At 44.5% G+C, this 26,158-nt stretch overlaps 2 protein-coding genes across 11 annotated transcripts in view; one reads left to right on the forward strand and one right to left on the reverse strand.

Moving 5' to 3' along the window:
* Positions 1–26,158, forward strand: part of BCL9 (BCL9 transcription coactivator) — a 97,274-nt gene that overhangs the window by 36,870 nt on the left and 34,246 nt on the right. For 2 of the 10 annotated variants that reach the window (XM_083439216.1, XM_083439215.1), the window contains exon 1: positions 25,682–25,866. The exons of 2 other annotated variants lie outside the window; for them this stretch is intronic. The gene's annotated coding sequence lies outside the window, so the exon portion shown is untranslated. Of the gene's footprint in view, positions 1–25,025; positions 25,264–25,301; positions 25,518–25,626; positions 25,867–26,000; positions 26,026–26,158 lie in introns of those variants that run through there. 6 more of the 10 variants (XM_083439211.1, XM_083439210.1, XM_083439217.1 and 3 more) reach the window with 6 other exon arrangements.
* Positions 1–26,158, reverse strand: part of PDZK1 (PDZ domain containing 1) — a 191,053-nt gene that overhangs the window by 17,084 nt on the left and 147,811 nt on the right. The window lies entirely within an intron of this gene.

Genomic DNA, 26,158 nt, shown 5'->3' on the forward strand with positions numbered 1-26,158 from the left:
AGTAGCAAATTGGCACATCAGGGAGAGAGCTACACTAACTTTTCTCTCTGATATGCAGGCTTATTATATGTAAGATTTTTGTCTGTATTGGAGTAGCATTAAAAAAACAAACAAAAAAACAAGTGCAATTTAAAATGGCAGTGCATTGGTACCTCGGTTTACGAACTTAATCTGTTCCGGAAGTCCGTTCTTAAACCGAAACCGTTCTTAAACCAAGGCATGCTTTCCCTAATGTGTCCTCCCACTGCCGGTGCCCTTCCACTGGTCGGCTTCTGTTCATAGACTGAGGTAAAGTTTGCACACCGGGACACTACTTCTGGTGATGTGGAGTTCATAAACCGGATAGCTTGTAAATGGGGCTGTTCTTAAACCGAGGTACCACTGTATATAGAATTTACCAACTTAGGTCCAAAAATAGGCATGGCACCAGAAGATCTATGACTGGATCCTGTGCAGTTGTGTGAAAAGGTAAATGTAACAGCAAGGCCTCTTTTTTATTGATTTGGATGAAGTTCACTGTATGAGGGGAGAAGGAATTGATTCACCCTCTTCCCAAAAATACTGACCCCCTTCAATTATCATTTACATCTCTTGTGGACACATACAGATAGCGTAATGGTTTAAACCCCCTCCCTGATTATTTGCACTGAGGGAGTCAAAAGGATATGTCATGCCTAGTTTAGCACTCAAGTCTAACTTTTTATTCTTTGTGCGTATAGGATAACTGCATGTGCCTGCTAGCCTTTTGTGTCCACATCTTGCTTCTTTACCGGAGCATGTCCTATGGCCCACACAAAATCACTGAGCAGACATTGAACAGGAAGAGATTGACTCATCAGGTTAGTGACTAGTGCTTTAATTGGCTGTGTGCACAAGTTCCATGCAAAACAGGGCTTAGGGATGTTGGGGCTGATACCCCATCATTTCCTCCAGATGAATCACATTTTGCCCAATTCCTGACTTGTCTAGAGAATGATGTGTAAAAATGAAGAAAAGGTGACATGTAAATACTGTACTGAAGTTTGGGAAAGCGACTGTAGCATTTGGCAGAATGCTGCTGAAATTATTCTTAACTTCGTTGTATGAAAGGACCACTGCCTTGGTTTTCTTCACCCCTTTACCCCACATTGTGGCTGCCGCTTTATTCTAGAAGCTATACAGTGGTACCTCAGGTTAAGTTTTTAATTCATTCTGGAGGTCTGTACTTAACCTGAAACTGTTCTTAACCTGAAGCACCACTTTAGCTAATGGGGCCTCCTGCTGCCGCCGCGCCGCCAGAGCACGATTTCTGTTCTCATCCTGAAGCAAAGTTCTTAACCTGAAGCACTATTTCTGGGTTAGCGGAGTCTGTAACCTGAAGCGTATGTAACCTGAGGTACCACTGTACTTCTATTGCAACAAAATAAATGAATGTGAAGGGAAAGTGTTGCCAGTTCTGTACTGCTCTGTTTCATTGTGACACGTGCTGAATAAAGGGAAGTCTATGCTATGGATGTGTTTTGTTATCCCTGGTCCCATTCTGGGTTTCCAGGTTCTAACTTGGAGATGGTGCCTGTTCTTTTTAATATTCCAAGGCACTGGGACCCACTGCCCTACCTGTTCCCTTCTTCCATAACTCTTTTGCCTGCTGTAGCAAACAGGACTCTGGTTCTGCCTCACAGTGGGCGGCATGGGAGAGGAAGGTGTGTGAAGAGATGAGTGGGAGAAACAGAGCCCTTTCTCGTGGCTTCAGAGCTTTGAAAGGTATAGCCTCAACCTCCAGCTTAAGACCTGGAATGGAAGCTCCACAGCGTGAGTCTTCTGCCATCTACTTCGCCGACAACCCCCTGCATTTCTGTGATGAAAAGTGGAGACATTTCTGCCGTTGCAACATGCTGAGTGCAACCACAACTTATGATGAATGTGTTGCTGAGTTTCCCTGGCGATGTTCGGTTAACGATGCAAGATGTGACATCATCAGAGTCAGTGTTTCCCTTCCATTGGTCCACATCATGGTGACCTACTGCTTGTGTGCGCCTGCGCATGAGAAAACACTGAGTGCAGTGACACTGCACCATGTATCTCCTGTAGGCAAATATTGGCAGTGTCTCTCTCTCTGACACCCCATCCTTTCTCTCTTCTTCCCCCCACCCCCAGCAGGCAGGAGGGGAAAGAGAGATTTCTCTGACCAGAGACCTAAACTTACCTTTTTTTTTTTTAAAAAAAAGGCATTTTATTTTTGCATTTTCTATTTTACATAAACAAATGAGTTAAATACATAAACATATAATCCCTTCTGACTCCTCCATCCCCCTCATTGTGGATCTTAATGTAATGATTTCCCCCTCTGCATCTCTATCATAACTCTATTTTTATAAATCCTTTGTCAATCCATAATTCAAATTTTTACTACAAGTTTTCTGTCAATCCTACCAATGAATGTAATTGTTTACAATAGCTTATCAAATAAATTATAAACTTTCCCTGTTCTTTATTAAAGACCTCCTCTTCCTGGTTTCTAATTCTTCCTGTAAGTTTTTCCATCTCGGCATAGTTCATCAGTTTTGTCTGCCACTCTTCTTTGGTCAGAGTTGTACCATCTTTCCATTTCTGGGTTAAGAGAGTCCGTGCAGCCGTGATCACGTACATAAATAGTTTCATCTGGTCCTTCGAGATCTCTGGTCCTATAATACCTAAAAGAAAAGCTTCTGGTTTCTTAGGAAAAGTTATTTTCAACATTTTTTTCAGTTCATTATATATCATTTCCCAGAAGTCTTTTATCATCTTATATGACCACCACATATGATAAAAAGTACCCTCTTTTTCTTTACATTTCCAGCACATTTTAGACTTTCATTTGTACATCTTAGCTAATTAAGATGCTAAGAGGCCTGAACTTCCCCTCCTCCTTCCATTGCTCCATGAGTTTGTCTGCCTCCTGCCAAATTCTCCCTTCTCCAGTCGCCTTCCCTTCCCTCAGGGCTCACCTTCCCTGTGCATTAAATTAAGCAGAGGGTCACCTGCAGGCCTCAGGTCGCCTGGCCCTTGTATATGCTGTACAGTCATACCTCAGGTTACAGCCGCTTCAGGTTGTGTTTTTTTCGGGTTACGGACTGCCGAAACCTGGAAGTACCGGAACCGGTTACTTCCATGTTTCGGCGGCCGCGCATGCGCAAAAGCACTAAATCGTGCTTTGTGCATGTGCAGAAGTGCCGAATTGCAACCCGTGCGTGCGCAGACGCGGGTTGCGAACTCTGTGGGTTGCGAACGTGCATCCTGCACAGATTACGTTCGCAACCCGAGTGTCCACTGTATTCATTTACTATACAGCTGCCTCCTTCAAATGACGTGCAAAACAGGGTGTGTTAGTAACATCACTATAATTGTTTGTTTGTTTTGAAAAATAGGAATGTGATCTTACAAGGAATCTGGTTGTCCTAATTATAAATAGTTGCAACTCAAGGTACATTCATTTGCTGAACAGGCAGTTCAGGATGTGTGTGGAAGGGAAGAAGTGTGCTGGCATTTGTGTCCCATGTGTGCGCATCCTGCCCCTCCGCTCAGAAATTTCACTTCTCTGTGGGAAGCAACTGAAACACCAAGAGCTATAGTATAAACTAGCTTTTTTAAAAAAGAGACACCAGTGGCGTAGCGTGGGGGTGCAGGGGGGGCCGGCTGCACCGGGCGCAACATCTGGGGGATAGGGTTAGGGGGCGCAAATCCACGGGTTAGGGGGCGCAAATTACTTGCCTTGCCCCGGGTGCTGACAACCCACGCTACGCCACTGAGAGACACTCCCAACATCTCTCTCCCACAGAGGCATAATATACTGAGACTTGTAACCAATTTACCAGGAGCAGGTGCCAGAAAAAAAGAAACTGTCCTTGGTAAACAGGGGGAGTTAAAGCAGTTGGAGTTTTCCACCTTTCCTTTTTTACTCTCTGCGCTCAGTGCAGCTGCATCAGAGTATGAAAAAAGTATTGAGTTTTAATGCAGAGTTTGGGCCTGTTCTTTTAAAGGGCCTTGTTTTCATTTTCATTGTGAAAAATAAATCACTTGAAAGCACTCCACAAACCACAATTTTAAAAAAATCACCACCCTGTATTATGGTTTTCTCTGTTAGCTCTGCACAGGCAATATGGAAAATATCAAAAATTAAACATGGAGGGATCAGGATTATGCCCACACATCCTGTCCCCCACCTTCCTGAGCATGTCTTCTGTAGAGACCTATGCACATGCAAGCTGTGTGCCCATTGGCACTCTGCAGCGTCTGCAATCTGCATTTTTACTAGGGATAAGTGGATTCTGTCAGTTCCACTCCATTACTGTTCCAACATTCCGATATCCCCTGGGTTCCGCTCTATTTGGATTCCGTCAGGAATTGCAGATTTTGGAATGTCAGTAATGGATTATGTGTGTGTGCCCTCACAATAATAATTTTAAATGGCGTAGATCACCCACCATTTATGCTTTTTTAAAACAAAACAAAAAACTAGTTTCCTCCCCAAAATCAAACAAATATAACACATACTCCTCTTCGTGTGTGGTTTTATTTTTAAATCTCCACCTTTATGATTCTGAAAAACAATGTTAACAAATGATTTATTATTTTTTTTAATTTGTTCATGTCTTGCAAAATTCTGAAAATACATCTATAGAAGAACCACAGATTCTGAAATTTTGAATTCTGTTCCAATAAACATGGAGCCTCAGAATCAAAGGCGGAACACAATGTGTACAACAGCGGTGTCTCGCACCAAATGTAACTGAACTGTGAAAAAGACTTTATGAATTGAAAATGGAGATGCTATATGTACTTTTCTTAAACATGAAAATCTGTAATAATTTTTTTTAAAAAGAAATAATCTAAGGCAGAATTCATCAGTGGTTAAGCCCAGTTTATACAGGGTAAGGCCAGTGGATCTCCATGCACTGAATTTCTAGTTTCCTCAAGTACACAGTCCTATTGCCATCATCTCTACAGGAAGCATTTGAATTCATATATCCATTCTTCTTTTAAACAAGGTGTCTCATATACATCCTTTGTGACATAACATGTCCACATGTTAACGTACAGGACATTTTGCCTCAGCTACATTTCTTGAGGTTTGACAGTTCCCTGTCCTGTCTTTGCCTGCCATTGTGGGAATTCTCTGACTCTTCTGAGACATTGAAGGAAAGACTTTGTTCTAGTAGAATTATAGACTCACAGAGTCATAGAATTGTAGAGTTGGAAGGGACCACAAAGCTCATCTAATCCAACCTGCAATGCAGGATTTTTTTGGCTCAAAACCCCCCACAAGCTTGAGATTAAGAGTCTCATTCTCTACCGAATGAGCTATGGTTGCTGCACAGTTACCATTTGGCTATTGCAACTACAGATTTCCTTACCAAAAGCCAGATTGAATAGGGGCAACATATAATATGTTTTCCAGGGCCTCCTAATGAATCAATTATTTTTAACGGGGGGACAAGGCACCCAAACATCTCTCTTTATGTGTGACTTTAAGCAGGCTTGCAGTACCCCCTCCCCACACTTACGAAGGAAAATTGAATTATTCTGTACGTAAGGCAGGTATGAAGCACACAGGCTTTAATCTAATCTAGATTAGAGCTAGACTATATGCAAAATAATCCTGGCGACTCTTTACAATAGTACATGATAAAACAATCAACTTGGCAATGCTGAGTTAATTAACTTCTATATTGGGAAACAAACCCATTGTCTTTATTCAGACCCAAATGAATAGAGCTGGACTTCTTGATTACATTTAATTCAACAGTTTCACCCTGGAGCCTCCCTATGAAATTCCTTTGTTCAGGTATAGCCACCTTAACCTTCGTGACAGAGTGGCCTGGTAGACTGCAATGTTCATAGAATCATATAGAATCATAGAATCATAGAGTTGGAATAGACCACAAGGGGCATCGAGTCCAACCCCCTGCCAAGCAGGAAACACCATCAGAGCACTCTTGACATATGGTTGTCAAGCCTCTGCTTAAAGACCTCCAAAGAAGGAGACTCCACCACACTCCTTGGCAGCAAATTCCACTGTTGAACAGCTCTTACTGTCAGGAAGTTCTTCCTAATGTTTAGGTGGAATCTTCTTTCTTGTAGTTTGGATCCATTGCTCCGTGTCCACTTCTCTGGAGCAGCAGAAAACAACCTTTCTCCCTCCTCTATATGACATCCTTTTATATATTTGAACATGGCTATCATATCACCCCTTAACCTCCTCTTCTCCAGGCTAAACATGCCCAGCTCCCTTAGCCGTTCCTCATAAGGCATCGTTTCCAGGCCTTTGACCATTTTGGTTGCCCTCCTCTGGACACGTTCCAGTTTGTCAGTCTCCTTCTTGAACTGTGGTGCCCAGAACTGGACACAGTACTCCAGGTGAGGTCTGACCAGAGCAGAATACAGTGGCACTATTACTTCCCTTGATCTAGATGCTATACTCCTATTGATGCAGCCCAGAATTGCATTGGCTTTTTTAGCTGCCGCGTCACACTGTTGGCTCATGTCAAGTTTGTGGTCAACCAAGACTCCTAGATCCTTTTCACATGTACTGCTCTCAAGCCAGGTGTCACCCATCTTGTATTTGTGCCTCTCATTTTTTTTTGCCCAAGTGCAATACTTTACATTTCTCCCTGTTAAAATTCATCTTGTTTGTTTTGGCCCAGTTCTCTAATCTGTCAAGGTCGTTTTGAAGTGTGATCCTGTCCTCTGGGGTGTTAGCCACCCCTCCCACTGGTTCTCCCACTGGTTTATGAGTATTGCCTCCTTTTATACCAGATTTACGTATGCCCATTGATTCTTTTGCATTGTGCCCTATGTAGAATGGAGAAGGGCATTGCTTGCAGATATACAGTTTTATCTTGGAAGATGAGCTGACGAATGAACCATTGGTATTGGCTATGTGCAGAAATAAGGCATGACTTCTCAAATAGCTTTTGTTATGTACTTTGTGCTATTTATCAGCAACAGAGTCTCTGGAATTATTTCCTTGCTTCTGCTTCCATTTAGCTTGCATTGCCACAAAAGACAAAGGGGAGAGAAATTCAAATAAGTACCGGGGTGGTAAAAGGTACTTGTAAGATATGAGAGGAGGAAAGGTAATAATAGCAAGTGAATGAGATGAAGGGGAGCCTGATAAGAAAGTCTGGAGGGCTAACAAAAAGAAAGGAAGGCGATGGAAGTTCTGCTGGAAGATTGGCAGATAAATACATCATCACTGAGTGGTATCCCAAATAGATTTCAGTGACACACGTTTAAGAATTTTCTAATGCAATTTAAGATGGATTCTGAGTCAATTCCTTCCCCATTGTAATTCCAAGAAAGCAATTGAAGATCCTTCATATCTCAAGCACCTTCCCAAGTGTCCTTACCTTGCACAACTCCGTTCTTGTCCTCAACTTTCATACTATCTTATTTCAGTCTGTAAGGACCATATTCTCAGCTACTAAAATATCATTTGAGTAGGGTGGTGGGGAGGGGAAATACGGTGTTTTAGCACCCATATGATAATTTGAGTAATTAACCTGCTGTAGAAATTCCCTGAATTCCAAAGCAATGAAGTATTGGTTCATCAAAGGGAATGTGCATTTATTTCCCTCTGAGCAATGCAGTGTAAGGAGAGTCTGTCAAAAAAACTAGTTCCAGATTGGTTAAGAAATGGTTACTGAAAAGCAACGTTTTTCATTTCGCCTGGAAGACTGTAATGCAGCGGGTCCAGAACATGGAGCACGAGTCACATCACATGTTCATCATGATGACATGCAGGTTTAACAGCGGGTTGTTGAACCTATTTGTTGACCCCCTTTATGAGCCATTTTATTTTGAGCCATTGATTTCTAAGTGGTGCATCAGGAGGACCCACAAGTGTGCAATACAAACCCTACCCAGGTAGGTTTCCTGATTGCTAACCAGGGAATGCGTTTCAAAAGGGGGTTCAGGAGGGGTATTTACTGGCCTTAGGTGGGAATGTCCTAGTCAAATGCAAAGTCCTGTTCCTGGGCTTTCTTAGGAAACTATCGGAGAGCAACTTATTTAAGGTGGAGTACATTATAGGGACGCAGGTGGTGCTGTGCTCTAAACCACAGAGCCTAGGGCTTGCCGATCAGAAGGTTGGCGGTTCGAATCCCCGCGATGGGGTGAGCTCCTGTTGCTCGGTCCCAGCACCTGCTCACCTAGCAGTTTGAAAGCATGCCAGTGCAAGTAGATAAATAGGTACCAATAGGGAAGGTGAACGGTGTTTCCGTCCGCTGCTCTAGTTTCAGTGTTTGGCGGCTTAGTCATGCTGGCGACATGACCCGGAAAAACTGTCTGCGGACAAACACTGGTTCCCTCGGCCTGTAAAGTGAGATGAGCACTGCAACCCCAGAGTCGTCTGTGACTGGACTTAACTGTCAGGGGTCCTTTTACCTTTACATTACAGTGCTACCTCGGGTTAAGAACTTAATTCGTTCTGGAGGTCGGTTCTTAACCTGAAACTGTTCTTTAATCTGAGGTACCACTTTAGCTAATGGGGCCTGCCGCCGCATGATTTCCGTTCTTATCCTGAAGCAAAGTTCTTAACCCGAGGTACTATTTCTGGGTTAGCGGAGTCTGTAACCTGAAGCGCCTGTAACCCGAGGTACCACTCTTGAGTTCACAGAGACATTGATGAATGTAAATTCAATCAAGAGAGCTTGCCTCAGGCTTGTGGTCACATCGCTTCTTGCTAGTTGCTCTGGTAAACTATGGAGACAGATGCAGCCCTAAACTTGTGAATCCGTATCTCAAATGGTCACCAGCTACCTTCAACTAAAGCAGCAAATATCCGTATCTTGCTGTGTACTGATTCCCAGCTAACAACATGTCAGGGGCTGTCTGGTTCCTGAGGAGTGGGCAGCGGGAGAAGGGGCGTTGGAGACTTACTTGGGAGAAGGGATCAGTGATGTGGAGGAAGCTGCAGGATCGGAGAGTGAAGAACTGGTGCAGAAGGCTGGTGTAGAGTCGAGGGCTTTGACACTGCCTCCTCCTTCCCCCACTTCTCCTGCTCCACTGTCTCCCAGGATATAATAATAATAATAATAATAATAATAATAATAATAATAATAATAATAATAATTTATATCCCGCCCTCCCCAGCCGAAGCCGGGCTCAGGGCGGCTAACAACAATAAAATAAATCATTTCATTATAGAATTAATTCAAATCAAATTGATGGCAACCATTGGGCTAGAGTTCTGTGAAGATTGCCAAAGGAGGGAGTCAGGCTGTGCCCTGGCCAAAGGCCTGGTGGAACAGCTCTGTCTTGCAGGCCCTGCAGAAAGATGTCAAGTCCCGCAGGGTCCTAGTCTCTTGTGACAGAGCATTCCACCAGATCGGGGCCACAGCCGAAAAAGCCCTGGCTCTGGTTGAGGCCAGCCTAACCTCTCTGTGGCCTCGGACCTCCAAGATGTTTTTGTCTGAAGACCGTTCCTCTGTGGGACATACCAGGAGAGATGGTCCCATAGGATCAGGAGAGAACTGAAGAGGGAAGAGCAGAATCAGGTTACACGCAGACACAGTCTTGGCTTGCTTGTTCAGCTCGGATAAGTGAGGCGCATAAGCCAAAGCCATGGGCAACTACCTCATTAGGTGCACATCTAGGAGTACCTGAGGGACGTAGGACTGACAGACTTCCTAACTTGTAAGTGTACTTTTGACAACAAAGAGTTAATCCTTGTGGTCCCTTCTGCACACTACGATTCTATGGTTCCTGACTCTGGACGTGCCTTGCCTGACAGCGCTGTGACACCTCACTTGTCTTTTGCTGCTACTAGTTGAGTTTGGCAAATGCCAGCCGCCCACATCACTGCACGAAATTGTACAGAAGATGCACAGGCTGGTGTATCGCTCCTGTACACGTCCACTTGCAAGTAATGTAATCCACCAACTTGCCATGCAGGAAATATGGGCATAATTGGCCGTTTCTTAAATGTGTGCTAAGTACATAAATACAAATGACCATAGCCAGTGTTTTGTTTTGTTTTGAAGTATTTTGGTTGCTGTCGTACCACCCCTAGTTACTGACTTGTTCTGTTGCTATGGAGTGAAATCATTAGTTCTACCTATCTCTTCAGGCATTTCTGCAGTGTTTTATCACTGCTTTCTATTTATTCCTTTGTGGAACTAAGATGTTTTAATCTCTTCCCATAGCCTTAAAAGTTTACTCAGAATGATAATAGTGTTCCTTGCTTTGGTTTCCAAATATGTATTTTCTTTTCTTTCTTTCTTTCTTTTTCAAAAAAGAAATATCCTGGTAATTTTTCATGGACTTTCAGTAATGTATGCATAACCTGTGCCATTAATATAAAAAAAATGAGGTTTGCATGCATGGGGGCGGGGGGAGTCCTGCAAAATTTCACTTTGGATGTAAAAAATCAAGACTAACTGCATATATGCCATACAAAACACAAGCAAACATTACTTCAGAGAAACTACAGTATAGACTTTTTCACAGTAAGGGAAGGAAAACATTAAGGATTAAACACGTCAAAATATAACTGATTTAAGCTCATGCACAAAAACAACAGGAAAGTAATCTGAAAATTAGGGAGCAGGCGGGGACAGGGAAGTCAAGACAATAATCTAGGTATTATACTATAGCTTGTGGGGTTACTTTCCCGATTCAACATAATCAGCCATGAATTATTAATACAGATGACTGTTCATTCACAAGAAAAATGTGAAGAAGCCTCAAGTCACACCAACCTTTAGAGCATGCGGCGGGGGAAGAATACACCATGCTAGTAACATAAACAACTATGCAGCCACATGGTGGACATCCTACCATGTGGTAAAATGGTGCATTGTGTCCCTATGATTGCAGTGAGTAGTGCATATTTTCAAATACCGTATTTTTTGCTCTATAAGACTCACTTTTTCCCTCCTAAAAAGTAAGGGGAAATGTGTGTGCGTCTTATGGAGCAAATGCTGGCTGCGCAGCTATCCCAGAAGCCAGAACAGCAAGAGGGATTGCTGCTTTCACTGTGCAGCGATCCCTCTTGCTGTTCTGGCTCCTGAGATTCAGAATATTTTTTTTCTTGTTTTCCTCCTCCAAAACTAGGTGCGTCTTGTGGTCTGGTGCGTCTTATAGAGCGAAAAATACGGTAATTTGAATTATAGCACAATAACTTGAATAATAGTACTGGTTGTTGTTGTTGTTTTGTGACGTATTTTTTGTGTTTTTATACTGTAAATGATCCTGTAATCTTCAAATGCAGAGTGGTATTAAATTTAAATAATAATAGTAATATAGAGAGGATCCAAGGGGAGCTGGTAAGTTTTCAATAGTAGAACAGCAAACAATGGGAGTAGGCTTGCAGTCTTCTTTGCAAGGGGCAATGGTACCTCGAGTTACAAATGCCTCAGGTTACAAACTCTTCAGGTTACCAACTCTGCTAACCTGGAAGAGTTACCTCGAGTTGAGAACTTTGCCCCAGGATGAGAACGGAAATCGTGGGCCGGCAGCGCAGTGGAAAGCACGCCTCTAGTTAAGAACAGTTTCAGGTTAAGAATGGACCTCCGGAATGAATTAAGTTTTTAACTAGAGGTACCACTGTACACAGCAGCGATTGATGGTATAGGTACCATGTTTCTCAGCAAGAGGAAACAGTGCTGGGTAAAATATACCTGCTAAATTTCTGCCCGTCATAAAGTTGTTGTTAATTTCATTTCTATACCGCTTTATATTTTAAAGGAAAAAATCTCAAAGCTGTTTACAACACATTAAAACATCAAATTAATAAAACAACCCAGAATAAAACAAATTCAAGCTTCAAGGAAAATATTTCAGATCCTTCTCTAAGTGACATTTTGCTTTCCTCATATTTATTTACCTACTTAAATAGGTAAGTAGCAGAAGTACTCTAGGAAGCCAGTGTGGTGTGGTGGTTAAGAGTGTTGGACTGGGACCTGGGAGATCAAGGGTCGTGAGTGGGATAAAGTTAATTAGACTCAGCAATACCTAATGAGCTTTCATTCATGTATGCTCTTGGACAAAATGAATTTGGAGCATAACGAGAGGAACTAGTAAATCCGATAGGAAAAAAGAGCTCGTGGTCTAATTAAGTGTGCATTCTGTGCAATTGCTCCTTAAATGCAAAGGCTGGACAACATATGATGATAAAAGGAGGACAAGATGCTAGGGCGGGGAAAAGTTGGATATTGGGTCACTAAGTAGATGGCCGTTATTGGGACGGCACAGACACAGCCAAGTAGCTTTGTGATCTGCGGAAAGAGTAAATGTAGCTGAAGCACTAATGGCATTCCGTTTAGAGAGCTGGGAAGCAAATTACAGGCAAGTTAATGCTGCATGAACATCTGTGACCCTGCGAATTGTTAGAAGGAAATAAGTTGTAGTAACAGAGAATAAGATTCAAAACTCATCTGTCTGAGTGCAAGTATCTCAAGGTGAAATAACAGAAGGAGAAGAGGCGGGAATATTGATTTCTGCCCTGCAAAACAGACAACAACGCCTACGTATTCCTGGAAGGGAATTTAACTCCCTAAGTGCATCATCTTTTTTAGTCTTCTGGTTTCTGTTGTGCTGGGACATTGGCTGTTAATTCAGATGCAGCATTTGATTGTTTTGCTTATATGCAGCTCTTGGATGAACGCGACTTTAAGTAGCCCTTTAGATAATACCAAGCACTCGAATTCTAACCCAGCACATGCAAAGTGCATGTGCCCTCTGACATTTAGTCAATAGCACATGAACATGTTGGCAGCTTTACTCTTCAAAACATTTGCAACCACTGACCCGTTGCTGGGCACAGCTTTTAACCATTTTGAAAGTGAAAGGCTGCAAATAACACATGTATCGTTGAAAGCTGAAATGAGGTGCGTGCATTTTGTACTCGGCTCAAGATACATTGCAGAAGGAGTTCTTCATTTCAACATTGGGTTTCTTCTATGTAGATCAGTTCGCAAAGCTAAATCCCTTTATTCAGAATAGGTCACAAGGGTCAAATTAAGCACACCAGTGTACTGTAGTTTTATTTATAATTTTGAAATACAGTGGTACCTCGGGTTAAGTACTTAATTTGTTCTGGAGGTCCGTTCTTAACCTGAAACTGTTCTTAACCTGAAGCACCACTTTAGCTAATGGGGCCTCCTGCTGCCGCTGCACCACCGGAGCACGATTTCTGTTCTCATCCTGAAGCAAAGTTCTTAACCCGAGGTAATAGTTCTGGGTTAACAGAGTCTGTAACCTGAAGCGTATTTAACCCGAGGTACCACTGTACGTTGATGGGACGCGGGTGGTGCTGTGGGTTAAACCACAGAGCCTAGGGCTTGCTATCAGAAGGTCGGCGGTTCGAATCCCCGTGACGGGGTGAGTTCCCGTTGCTCGGTCCCTGCTCCTGCCAACCTAGCAGTTCGAAAGCACATCAAAGTGCAAATAGATATATAGGTACCACTCCAGCAGGAAGGTAAACGGTGTTTCTGTGTGCTGCTCTGGTTTGCCAGAAGCAGCTTAGTCATGCTGGCCACATGACCCGGAAGCTGTACACCAGCTCCCTCGGCCAGTAAAGCGAGATGAGCGCCGCAACCCCGGAGTCGTCCACGACTGGACCTAAAGGTCAGGGGTCCCTTTACCTTTACCCAATACACTGATATTGGAACAACTATTCTTGCTCCAACCAGCACATGTTCTGATTCCTCCTCCAGAGCTGCTTCATATCAGTGTTATGGCTGCAGCATGATTCCTCCCAAAAATATTTCTACATGGAAGGTCTTCACATGGCTACATGTGGATCAGCACCGTTCTATGGAAACTCTCCACGCTACCAGACTCATTCTCAAAGCACTTTTCATGCAAAGATAATGTCTTTTGCAGCAACTGCTGTATTGTTTCAACTGCACAGAAAACATTTTTCAGCATTAAACATGTTGCTGCCCTAGATGTGAAATAGCAAAAGCCACTTCCAGTGGGGGTAATTGGGACTGGAGAAGCAGGTGGCGGGAAGAAGGTAGTTAACCCTTTCCCTCTCTTCAGTTTTCCTGCTCAAAGTGCCCCTCTAAGGTCACATCCACAACATACATTTAAAGCACATGGCTTCCCCCAAAGAATCTTGGGAACTGTCATTTCCCTCACATATCCACTTCCCAGCACCCTTTGGGGGAAACCCTATGCTGTGAATTTGACCTAGCCTGCCCTTTATTTTACCTTCTAGGTCCACATACCTTTTCCCATAAGGGAAGGAAGTAGTTGGGGAAGCTGAGTAAGAAAATAGCCCAAGGATTGGGTGGCAGCCAGGAGCAGGCATATTTCCTCCACTAGTACTTTCTGCTGTATTACAGGCATTTGCAACTCCTTTGCCTTAAAAAGAAAATGTTGCAGAGCTGTATCTAACATAGTTCATAGGAGTGGAGAATTTTGCAAGATACGGCTTCTTCTAGCACTCCATTATGGGAGGAGAATCTGCAATTGCTAATACTACGCAACTTTTAAAGTCATGGGAACTCTGACTTGCACTGAATCGGGCAAACAATACACAAGCTGGTACAAATACTGGTATTCGTGTATATATTCATAGAGTTCATGAACATACAGTTTGTCTTCTTCTGGCAGTGTGAAATCTAAGTAGCTCTGCTTTCTGCCCCAGAGACACATTGAAATAAATAGCTCAGAATCCAAGTGGGTATTTGCAGAACCAATACATAATACGGTTGGGGAAATCCCATGTGCTAGGCTGCCTGAGTACCTGGAAGTATCTGTAGCATTGAGATAATGGATGTGAAGTGTTTTGAACACTCAAAATTGTATATAAATGGCAAGTATTGTTATTGTTAAGTTAAATGCTGGTCCATAGGAATTTGTTTTTGGTGTAGCAATTTAAAGCTTCACTCCTACGCACACTGATGGCCAAAACAGTTGTGATGTTATGTTAAATGCTTGGATGCATTTACTTTAGTTAGCCAGGCTTGAGACTAGCACCTGAAAGGTCTGAAAAAACTGATGCTGACCCCTCAGAGTTTGAAGTATAGTCTCAGCTGTGGTACAGGGAGCTGTGTCAGCGGCAATGGCGATTCTGGATAGTAATAGATTTGCTATAATAGGCTAAAGAGATGGGAGTGTTGTGTTATTTGTAAAGGAAAGTCCTCCATTCACAGTCCAATTCACGTTGTTGGCAATGACTGTTAAATCCCAAATAGCCTGGGACCTCTCCACCTGAGCCTGGTTCTCAGCATACAACCTGTCAAGCAGCAATTTACTTCAGCCGAGATGCACTGCTGTTTGCTCCCATGGTGAAATGCCTCAGTAGGGATTTCTCTTATGAGAATCCCTGCTTTGGGAATTCATTCCCCAAGGCAGTTGCTGCAGCTGATTCCCACAGTTGACAAGGCTGGATACTAACGTAACTTTGAAAATGAGGAAAGCCTGCTGACCCCCCCCCCCCCGGAGCATCCAAAATAGAAAAGGAAAACATTGACGGAGGAGAAATGATGAAGAGTAAATAAAGTCCCGTCAGGCAACAGTTTCTTTCATGCTTGGTTCAGTGGCCTAAGTGCCAAACCTGAATTTGTGTGCGCGTGTATGCCAAAGGAAAGAGGCACCAGTTAACGTGAGGATAATGTGAAATGTGCATAGTTATCAAAATGTACACGTGCCAGCAAATAATGAATAATGATGGCACCATCATGCACTTGTATTTTTGTCTTTGCCTTGGGTTGTGGGCTGCTGAAAAGAGCAAGGAAGTTCTTTCCGTTAGTATCATAGATATTACGCGCACAATTTTCAGCGTCATCCTTCTGAAAATCCTGGTGCTGCTTTTTGCCTTTATCTTCTAGTTTGTGAAATGAATCAACAATTGGATCATCAGCAGAGTTCCATCTGTCAAGTATTACTAAGTCTGGGACATCATCCAGGGATGGATTTCCCATAGTTTCTATGTCCAGAATAGGTTTCTGACTTGTCTTTGAAAGTTCCTTTGCCCTTATTTATGATGTGGGAAGTCTGGGGTGATGTCTGAGCCATCACTTGGAACATGCCCTTTCTCAAAACGTTTTTCAGCAGGTTGCTAACTGTGGACCAGAGAGCATCCAGCATCTGAAAACAGTGGAGTTTCATGAAGACCAGAATTATGCACTCCTACATTCCTTGACAATCTTGTTTTCTCATTCACTAGATTCATCAATTGGGGGTGTGTGTGGTTTCTTCTTTTATTCAGGAGCCAGTCTTGATGATTCTCTAAATCCAGAGATAGGGAAACTGTGGTTCTACAGCTGGTGCTGGGCTGAAATTTCCACAGTCCTTAACCACTGTCACAGAATGTGCTGGTCAGTAATCACACAGACCAAAGTTGGAGTTAACTTTGTATTAGCAAAAACAAGATCTCCACAGACTTGGCTGAGTGTCAAGCCTAATGAACACAGCAGCTCATTCCCAGTGGGTCTTCCTCCATGAAATTAGTTGCCAAGACTAAAGGTCCCTACATCTCCACAGCTGTCTGTCTCTTCCTCTCCAGGTCTTTTACCAAGCAATCAGAGACTGTGCCTGCATGCAGCCAATCTCTCCTCTGCCCTTTTCATGCCTCTCCTGGTTATGAAAGACACAGGGAGGGGGTAGTGGAGTTTGCCCAGCAGGAAAGGGAGACCCCCATGACTCTTCATCAGCTTGACTCATCTCTGCCTGTTGACCTTCCTCCTCCCACTTGCCAGCTTCAGCTTCTGAATGTTGACTTCTCCCTAGAACAGACTCCCAGCTCACTAAGCCCTGTTACCCCTTCAGCTTCTGACACCTCCTCTTCCCAGTCTTCTCCCTCTGACCACTCATCACTGTCCTGCCGCCACTGGGCTCTGAGCCTTCTTCCCTTGCTGGTTCCAACCAGTCCTTGACAACCATTGTTGGCTGGGGCTGATGGGACTGGAAGACCAAGAACATCTTGAGGGCCACAGGTTGCCCACCCCTGCTTTAAAAAAGTGGTTAATAAACAGAAAGGGTTTACAAAGCCAAAGTGAGTAAATGAGCAGTAAAATGGCAAATGCAATTCAGTGTAAACAAGTGTAGAATGATGCACTTTGAGGTTTAAAGTCTTACTGAACACCCATGAGGGTCTCAACTGGTGGCAACTGACCAGGAAGAAGACCTTGGGGCTGTAGCGGATAATTCAATGAAGCTGTCAACCTTGTGTGTAGCAGCTGTGAAAAAGGCAAATTACATGCTAGGGATGATTAGGAAAGGTATTGAAAATAAACCTGCTGATATCATAATGCCAGTATACAAATCTATGGCGGGACCACATTTGGAATACCATGTGCTCTTCTGGTCCCCTCATCTGAAAAAGGATATTGTAAAGTTGGAAAAGGTTCGGAAAAGTGCAATCAAAATGATCAATGGGGATGAGGAAAGGTTTCAGCTTTTGGGGACATTTTTGTTTAGAGAAAAGGCGAATAAGAGGTGATATGATAGAAATTTGTAAAATTATGCATGGCATGGAGAAAGTGGTTAGAGGGCATGGAGAAAGTGGTTAGAGAATTTTCTCCCTCTCCCTCATAGCACTAGAACCTGTGGACATCCAATGAAGCTAAATGTTGAAATATTCAGGACAGACAAAAAGTAGTTTTTCTACACAGTGTATAATTAAAGTATGGAATTTGCTTCCACAAGAGGCAATGATGGCCACCAACTTGAACGGCTTTAAAGGAGTACTGTATTAGACAGCCCATGGAGGATAAGGCTACCACTGGCTATTAACCCCAGGGGGCTATTACACCCACTTTCAGAGGCTTCTGAATACCAGCTGAGTTCTGAACTGCAGGGGACGAGAGTGCTCTTGCACTCAGGTTCTGTGCATGGGCTTCCCATAGGCATGTGGTTGGCAACAGTGAGAACAGGATGCTGGACTTGATGGGTCACTGGCCTGGTCAAGCAGGTTCTTCTTGTGTTCCTTTAGTGATTGGACGGGGTTTCCTCTCACTGATATGCCGATACGTATTTGATAACTACTTTTGCACATGCCCCAAGACAAAAAAATATGTTTAAGTTGACAGATGGCCAACCCTCTGGAGGGGTTCACATGCCGGAGTGGGATTGATGAAAGTACGAAGTGGACATGGCCAAAGTTTTTAAAAGGGGTGTGACTATTTCTTTTCTAAGTAGAAATAGGGGTGAAAAATACCTTTTGGCATCAGGGAATCACAGCAGAGGGGAGTGCAGTGTTTTTTTTTTTTTTAAATGAAAATTATGACAAATTGGGGAATCACATCAGGGCACCTATGAAAGCTGGGAGATTTCTTTTAAAAGTAATAATTAAAATGTCTTTAAAAAATTTAAAATGGACAAAAATTGGAGACTCCTTGTGCAGCGACAGCAAAACCTTTTGGCATCATAGTGAGGGACTCATAGTTTGTTTTGTTTTTAAAACTAATATAATAATAATTCTTTTTTAAAGATACATTATTGGGAAGCCACGAAAAACTTACGGGGGTGGGCACAACCATAGCCCACTGGTTAGCCACGACTGTCACAGAAGGAGACCACAACAGAAGGCTTATCCAGACTTCCATTTAGCCCATTCTTACTTTTGGGGAAACCCGTTGTTTAGCACTGAATTGGAGCAAACGGCAATCGGGTTTTGCACCGATTGCAGTTTGTTCCAATTTTATCACCAAATAGTGAGTTTTCTAGGGGGAAGTTGTGCGGCAAAGGCAAAACTGCTTGGACCTGTGCTTTCTAGGCGGAAGTGTATTCAAGCCCTCAGATGAGAGGGCAAATAACTACATTTGCCTGGCTTCAACAATGTGCCTGCTAATAGCTCACAAGGAAGATCTCTGGTGTTGGCTAACTATGGGGGAAAGGGTGCTTTGCACACAGAGTATCTTGTGCAAAACAGCCTGTCTCCACAAGGCAGATTTAAGTGAATGAACTTAAGCTCATTGATAGCACTTTTCTGCATAGAACCTTTACAGCATAGGACCTCAGCATAGGACTCAAGACACAAACACTCAAGTCCAGACTCCATTCCCAAAACTGGGGGTGCCAAAACAGAGCATCACACAAGTAAGCAAGGGAAAGGGGAACACCTGTTCTCATGTGTAACTGCTACAGCTGTTTCCCTTGTCTCGCCCAGCCACTTTCCCATGAGTGAATACTGTGTCTTCCACAAACTGTCTTTGCTCTAGCACTCTTCTCCCTTAACTGTGGGGAGCAGTAATCTCCACAAAGGAGAAAGATTCACTCCCACATGCAGGTAAGCTCTCTGTTGGCAAACACCATTATCATCACTGGGCAGAGGCTCAAGAGGTCTTTTGCCTTGCAGGATCACAACCCAGATGCACGGAGCAGAACAAACCTCCCTTGTGCACACAGTTTCGCTACAATCTGCAAGGGGGAGCTATATGCCTGCATTGTTTTTCTCAGGTCCGCGCTTAGATAGCACCACTCATTTTCTCAGCTTCATAATCACTTGCTGTGCATCTAGATCCAAGTACTACATGCTCCAGCTGCTGACCATTCCTCATTGTCCTCTTTCTGTCTTCTTGGGCTCTCTGCAGGCCACTGTCCCAAAGGTAGAGAGGTCCACCCCACACCTCGACAAGCCCATCCTGGTGATCAGCAGCAACGACCCAGATATTGTTGACTGTTCTTTCATGTTAACATATTTGTGCTAGGCAGGCTCCTGTATCCTGGAAAAATGCACAACAGACAGTTATGCAACAGGTGAAGTTGTTTCTACTGTGGAGCTGGTGCCGTAACTTCCTGTCCTGCCACTGTCCAAGGCACAAGAGCCTTACTAGAGTGCCTGCCTGCCATCCCACACATTTGACTTCCCTTTCAGAATCTCCTGCCTCCTGGAGACTGTTCCATAAAGGATTTCAGTTTTGCCACATGTGTTGCTTCTTTGCTGAAGGTGGTGGATATGGGTCCCCCCCCCCGATCACCCCATTTCCCTGGGGTTTGTCAGATCGCACAAATGGGATTGGTGCTGGGGTGTATTTTGCACTTACTGGGTTAGGAAAGCGAAGGATGTGTATAATGCAGAAGAGATCAAGAAGGGCATTGAAGCCTTCTAGGATGCTACCTGACAGGGTTAGCATATGAGGCAACATTGGGTGGGGGATGGCCACATCAGGGGAAAGAGTGGGCCAAAAGGCAATTGCTCTATTCGGGGACAAGGCTATTGGTCCATGCAGTGCTGCCCTTGGTTGTATGGAGGCCCAACATCCCTCCTATTTTCTAGCATGAGGATGGGGTGTGTGTGTCTTAATTTGAAGCATGGTCCTTCAGCATGCAAAACATGAGCCATTCTGTGCAGATAGTTCCTCTTGCATCCCCTGTGCTTGTGGGGCGGGGTGTGTGTGGAGGCAGGGGACGGGACAAAGACCTCATGCAGTGACTGAGCTCTGTTCCAACCAACTGGTTAGGGAGCTGCCTTGCAGAGTTTGCGGCTCCCTCTCTTTTGCTCCTGAGATGACTGTCTGCCCACCTTGCTGTCATATAAATGGTGAAGGGGGCTATATTCCTGCCTTCCCTCTGGAATGTTGATCTCAGGGTCAAGCCCCACGATGGGCAAAAGATTCGTGCATTGCAGGGAGTTGGACTAGATGTTCAGTGCTGTCCAGTGAGCCAGTGGAGGCTGCTGCTATCTCTCTGTGTGTGTCTTTGGCTGCCTTGGTTGCCTGTCCTGGTTCCTCCCCCTTAGCTACTTGGCAAAAAAAGTTTTTCCTTTCTCTGGGTAGGTCTCAAGATTCAGGAGCTCTCTCTCTCTCTCTCTCTCTCTTTGTGTGTGTGTGTGTGTGTGTGTGTTTTCTCTGCAGTCTGTTATGTGGGTGTGTTTTCTCCTTCCCTTTCTCTGTGCTTTGCAGCTAAAACAGTGTGTGTGAATGGTATAAGAGGATTTGAACCTCAGACTGTGGGGTTGCCTTGGGACTGCCTGTAACAGGGTTACAAGCTGTGGGCTTGTTCACATGGTGTCTTGTTCACATAGTGATGTAAGAGTGTGTGCCAGGGTGGAGTGGGATTTCTACATTGCCATTAGCTCTTTGTATGGGGGGTCATGTGGGCACTGGTGGCAGTACAATCCCCAATTGTGGCCCAGAGTGGCTGGGGAAACCCAGCCAGATGTGTGGGGTATAAATAATAAATTGTTGTTGTTAGGCTGTGGTGGTGTTTCCTGGGACACTGTGTGAGTGTCTATCATTCTAATGCATTTTTAATATTTTTTTGTATGTATGTTCCCTTTTTCTCCTGGCCATGCAGCAGAGGTGTATTTCTGCCCTGGCATAATATGAGTGCTCTGTTAGGCACAATTAAGAAGAGCTCAGGTTACAATGACAGGTAGAAAGATTTTTCTATGAAAACAAGTTATTTGGTGGGTTATTTTGTTCATTTCTGCACTGTGGAACAATATGTGGCCTCTGTAGAATGCCACAAAAGTCCTGACAGTTTCTGAATCGGAGGTCCAATCCAGCTTCAATTTGGGGTTGAACTGGAAGGATACGTCCTTGGGCATTTAAAGATGCTGCCATGAACCCAGAGATAAATAGTAGCTTCAGTGAATACTTAGACTTCAAAAACAACTTTGTTGCCAATGTCAGCAAACTACTCTGCATAGAGTGAACTCTCTTGTGAAGTTAGCTTTTGCATCATCAGGAACCTGAACGTATGCCAAAACTGCAATAACAAAAACCTCTCACTGTTATTGTTTATAAAGACAAATCAGCTAATTGAACAGTATCACACTGAAATCGCTTTTGAAAACGAAAAGACAGTTGTGAACGAACAAGGAACTGGTTTGTGGCATTATGGTCATGCGTGTCCTCCTGGTGTAATAACTGTATAAGTTTGGCCGAATATCTAATGGTAAATTAGTGATTACATTGCCACCAGATGGAAATATAATAATAGCATAAAGCCACCAAATAACTGTAAAGGGCAGAACAATAAAACCAAAATTAACCGGAGGCAAAAAGGATTTAAAACTGTTAGATCAAACAGCAATTAGAAACTTCTAAAAAGCCTGGGCAGATAAAAAGGCCTTCATCTGGCACTAAAAAGTGCAGTGCTTGAATCTGGCAAACCTCTCTGATATCATGTGAACTCCAGAGATGGGGTGCCAGCACTGAAAAAGCCCTACACATGCAGCAAAATGAATTGGGAACTAGGTGGGGGAATGGTGAGGTGACAGAAAGCACTCCACCTCTTTAGCCTGAGGACAGAGAACACCATTTTTAAAAAGTGCTTCTTTAAAAACTAGCATATAAACCTTGCTTGTTGCACTGGTTTTAAGAATGTAGGAGCCCTGCTGGAAAGACGCACGGGTCTTTCTAGTACAGCATTCTTTTTCCAACTGTAGTCAACCAGACAGTTCTGGGCATTCAGGCAAAAGTTCTCTTGTTGTTTGCCTACCCTCCAAGAACTGATATTCAAAGGAATGTCGTCTCTGCATTGGGAAGCTTTGTTTAGTAATTGTGGCTAGTGCCTGTTCAAGGACCTGCCTCCCAGGAAAATATCGAATCCCATTTTAAATAAATGAAGTTGATATGCTTTTAAACATTATAATCTTAATTCTTTATGTGTGTCTGTGTGTTTTTTTAAAAAACTTTTTTGTTTCAGATTTCTAGTATGTTGCCTCCAGGCCGTCTTTGTAAGGCAACTAGCAAACTAAATAAAAATAAAAATTAATAATAAAAAAATTATTTTAGGAGATCTGCTATCCAATAGTGTCTTTGAGTGTGAGCTGTGCAAAGAGGTTGCCCCAGCTGCAAACTTAGTGGGTGGATACAGGCAACTGATATGGAAATTGTATCTGCAATATGGGTGTAATAATGCTGACCTACTTTCGAGGAGTGTAACAAGAATCACAATGTACATGGAGTGCTTGGAACACTATAAAGTGCAACATAAGTACTAAATATTATCATTATTACAACAGATTCTTAACCTGTGCTTTCTGAAAGACAGCCTCCCATTTATGTCCTGCGCAGTAATATTTGCAGGGCCTTTCAGATGTTTACGAAACATTTAGAAAACCACATCTCAATGCTTCCATAAAGATGTGTATTTTGTTGTTATTAGATATTGTAGTCTTGGTCCTAATGCATATCACTTTGTTCTCTTTATCCGTTTATGATAGGATCATTTACTCAGATTATTTGTGCATTTATTTCCTTCTCCACCAATGGGCACAGGTTCTTGGGTGAGTCATGGGCAGATGAGCTCTATCTGCTCAGCATGCAAGTTACTTAAAAAACCCCAAAAACCTTCTATGAGACCTTATGAAATATAAAATGCGTGATAACTTCTCAGAGGCTTGGAAATGGCACTGTAGAGCTGGCATAGCCTGTGGTAAACACATACACCATGGTCTATGGGCAAACTGGTTTGGGAAGTTTTCAAAGGGCTTTAAATTGTACTGTAGAAAGTTGAAACTGGCCCCCCAAATCTTATTGGTGCAACAGATCAGCATGTTTGGGCTTGATTTCTGTGTGTATGTGATAGAGTGCTCACAATGAGAACACACTTTTTGCTGTTTTTTAAGTATGTGAAAGAATCGATGCTTAAATACATATCCTCACGCACTATAGCCATTAAAGCAGTTCAGAGCTATCTCTCCCTCTCATCCATGTCCCACACACTTCCGTTTTCTTGGCTGTGTGTGTCAGGCACTGTGTATTCATTTCTGCAGCCATAAGGGCTAGTAACTTGTTTGTTTGTTTTTTAGGTGGAAACCAAAGTTCTTAGGAAGCTAAATTACCAGTTTCCATGTTCACATTCAGTGCTTGTTGTGTACTTCAGAAACATGACTTACAGACACATCTTTCCCCATCCTTCACTGTGGTGCCCAGTGAATTTCGGCTACAAAGGGAGCTGAAGAACTGGCTGTTTCTGTTACTATTGGTTGGTGCCTCCAGTTCAAAATACAATGGAGACAATGTGGATTTGCCTCCTGTATTCCATTATGCTCAAAATGGGAAGCTATATTCCCAAAAGTGTGTGGAAATTCTGTTTTCAGCTCTTTGTTATTTGGGGGGGGGGGGGTTGAGAAGGGATGGGCAAAAACGTAAGGTGCAAAATTCCCACTGGAAGGTGAGGGTGAGGAAAGGAAACAGGGGGAGATATGTTAGGGGTTAGACTTGAGAATTGAACTTTAGTAAGAGTATATGGTGGAGAGGGTTAAGTCTCCTGCCTCCTAGAGACAAGAAAAGGAGGCACAAATTTTCATTTCATCTCATTGCCGTTTAATTGTAAAGACGTGTGGAAATTAAAAATGCTGGAAGCTAATCCCTGCAAATTCATTATAACCACTGTGGTTTGTGGATATCTGTAGCTAGCCACAATCCACAGGCCAAGAGGAGCTGTATTAAATCAATATGAACATGGTTCCTCCGCCGCCTTTTGGCTTTTTTATGTCTGTTTTGCCAGCGAAGTGTCATACGGGTGCAATCCACATACCTATCGAAACCAATGACCACAATTCCGTAGATTTTAATGGATCTGGAGTATACCTAGCAAAATTAAAGCGTGAGATGCGTTTGGTTTGGTTGACAGCCCGCAGGGTTTATGTAATAGGGCACACAAGACGGGGGAGCGGGCGTATGAGGTTGGAAGGAGAGAATAAATCTGGGAGCCGATCAGATTTGGGGGCCGCCCGATCGCCGAGATGGAATGCATCTCCTGAATTAATACAACGACCCCGACCTCCCGGCCAGAGAGCTCGGCTTTTAATTCTGCAAAATCCAATTTGTGAGCCTGCAATTGAGATGGATGGTGCAGACATGCTCTTTAAATCAGTGTCTGCTATTTTGGGGGGGGGGCAAGTGGAGGCGGGAGGAGAACGTGTGTTCGCCCTGTGCTGCGCTGCAGCCCGACTCCCGGCCTCACTCGCCCTGTCTCTTGATTTTGGTAAGAGCCTGCTTCAGGCTTACGCATCTCAGCGCGGCGAGGTGTCGTGTGTGCTTTTGCAGCGTGCCGTACCTGGGAGACGAGGGGCCCTGAGGTGTGGGAAGTGTGCAGAGCCTCCGTGTGTGTGTGTGTTTTGTGTGTGCGCGCCCTGCCTGGGTGTGGCTTAGGCTTGGGACGTGTGCCTCCCCCTCGCATTGCCACAGAGACACTTCTATGCCTTCTGATGCCTTGAAATAAACGTGCCGAGATTCCAGGCTGGCTCCGAGGAGTTCCTGGTGGAGATGGGTTTGCGGGGTGTGTGTGTGTGGTGGGGGGGAAAGAATATTTTTTTTAAAGGGCAGCATGTCGCTTTAAGAAGTGGCTGCGTCTTTAAGAGGGAAGAGGCGGCGGAAAGAAAACTACCTTGAGGTATGGGGCTGGCCTATGCTAATTGCGGGGGCGGTGCCAGGATGAATGGAGGGAGGTGAGGGCGGTGCTGCTTTACAGGGGAGGAAGGACCCATGCATTCAAGGCCTGTCTCTTTAAGGAATCAGTTGATACCATTCCGAGAGAGAGGAAAGGGGGGGATCTAGCCCCCCCTCTCCTTTCCACCGGGACACTACCATTCCCGTTGCTGGGGAGGCGAGGCGGCCCCGATGGCTTGGAGAAGTCAAAGTCTGCCCGTGAGTGAGGAGGGGACGTTCCATTGATTGGGTGGGCCGGGGGGGTTGGAGGAAGCGCGCGCGCGATAGGCTGCTTCATTCGCGGGGAGCGGACGGGGGGGGCGCGCGCAAGAGAAGGAGGGAGGCCGAGGGGCGATGGGCGGTACCATGTGGGAGAGGGGGAGGAGGAGAAGGAGGAGGGGGGAGGCTGGCTGGCTGGCGGACAATGGAGCCTGTGTGTGTTTGCGGGAAAGGAGCGAGTTCGCCGTCGCCGGGGGGAGACGCTGCGCCGCCGCCGCCGCCTCCTGCCCGGGGCTGAGAGGTGCCCCCCGGCCGGGCCAGGCCCCTCCGCCCTTGGTGGGCAAGAGCGGTGAGCGTGCGGAGGGAGGCGGGCAGGAGGATCCTCCGCATGGTGCCAGCGGCACCCGTGGAAACTGCGGGCCGTGGGGAGGCGGGCTGTGCGCGCGCGTGTGTTGAGGTGGTGCTGGTGGGGGGGGGGCGACGCGGCGAGAGGACGAGGGGCCGCCGGGTAACCGCCCTCCCGCCTGCCTGTTCGGGGGAAAGTTTCGGAGTTTGGGGGCTGGTCGAAAAACCTGGCGCGGGCGGGCGCGGGGAGCGTGAGGTGGGGGCGCGGGCGGGAGGGAAAGAGGCGGGAGGGGTCG

Source organism: Podarcis tiliguerta (assembly GCF_965153285.1).
Source record: "Podarcis tiliguerta genome assembly, chromosome: 4".
Lineage (NCBI taxonomy): Eukaryota > Metazoa > Chordata > Lepidosauria > Squamata > Lacertidae > Podarcis > Podarcis tiliguerta.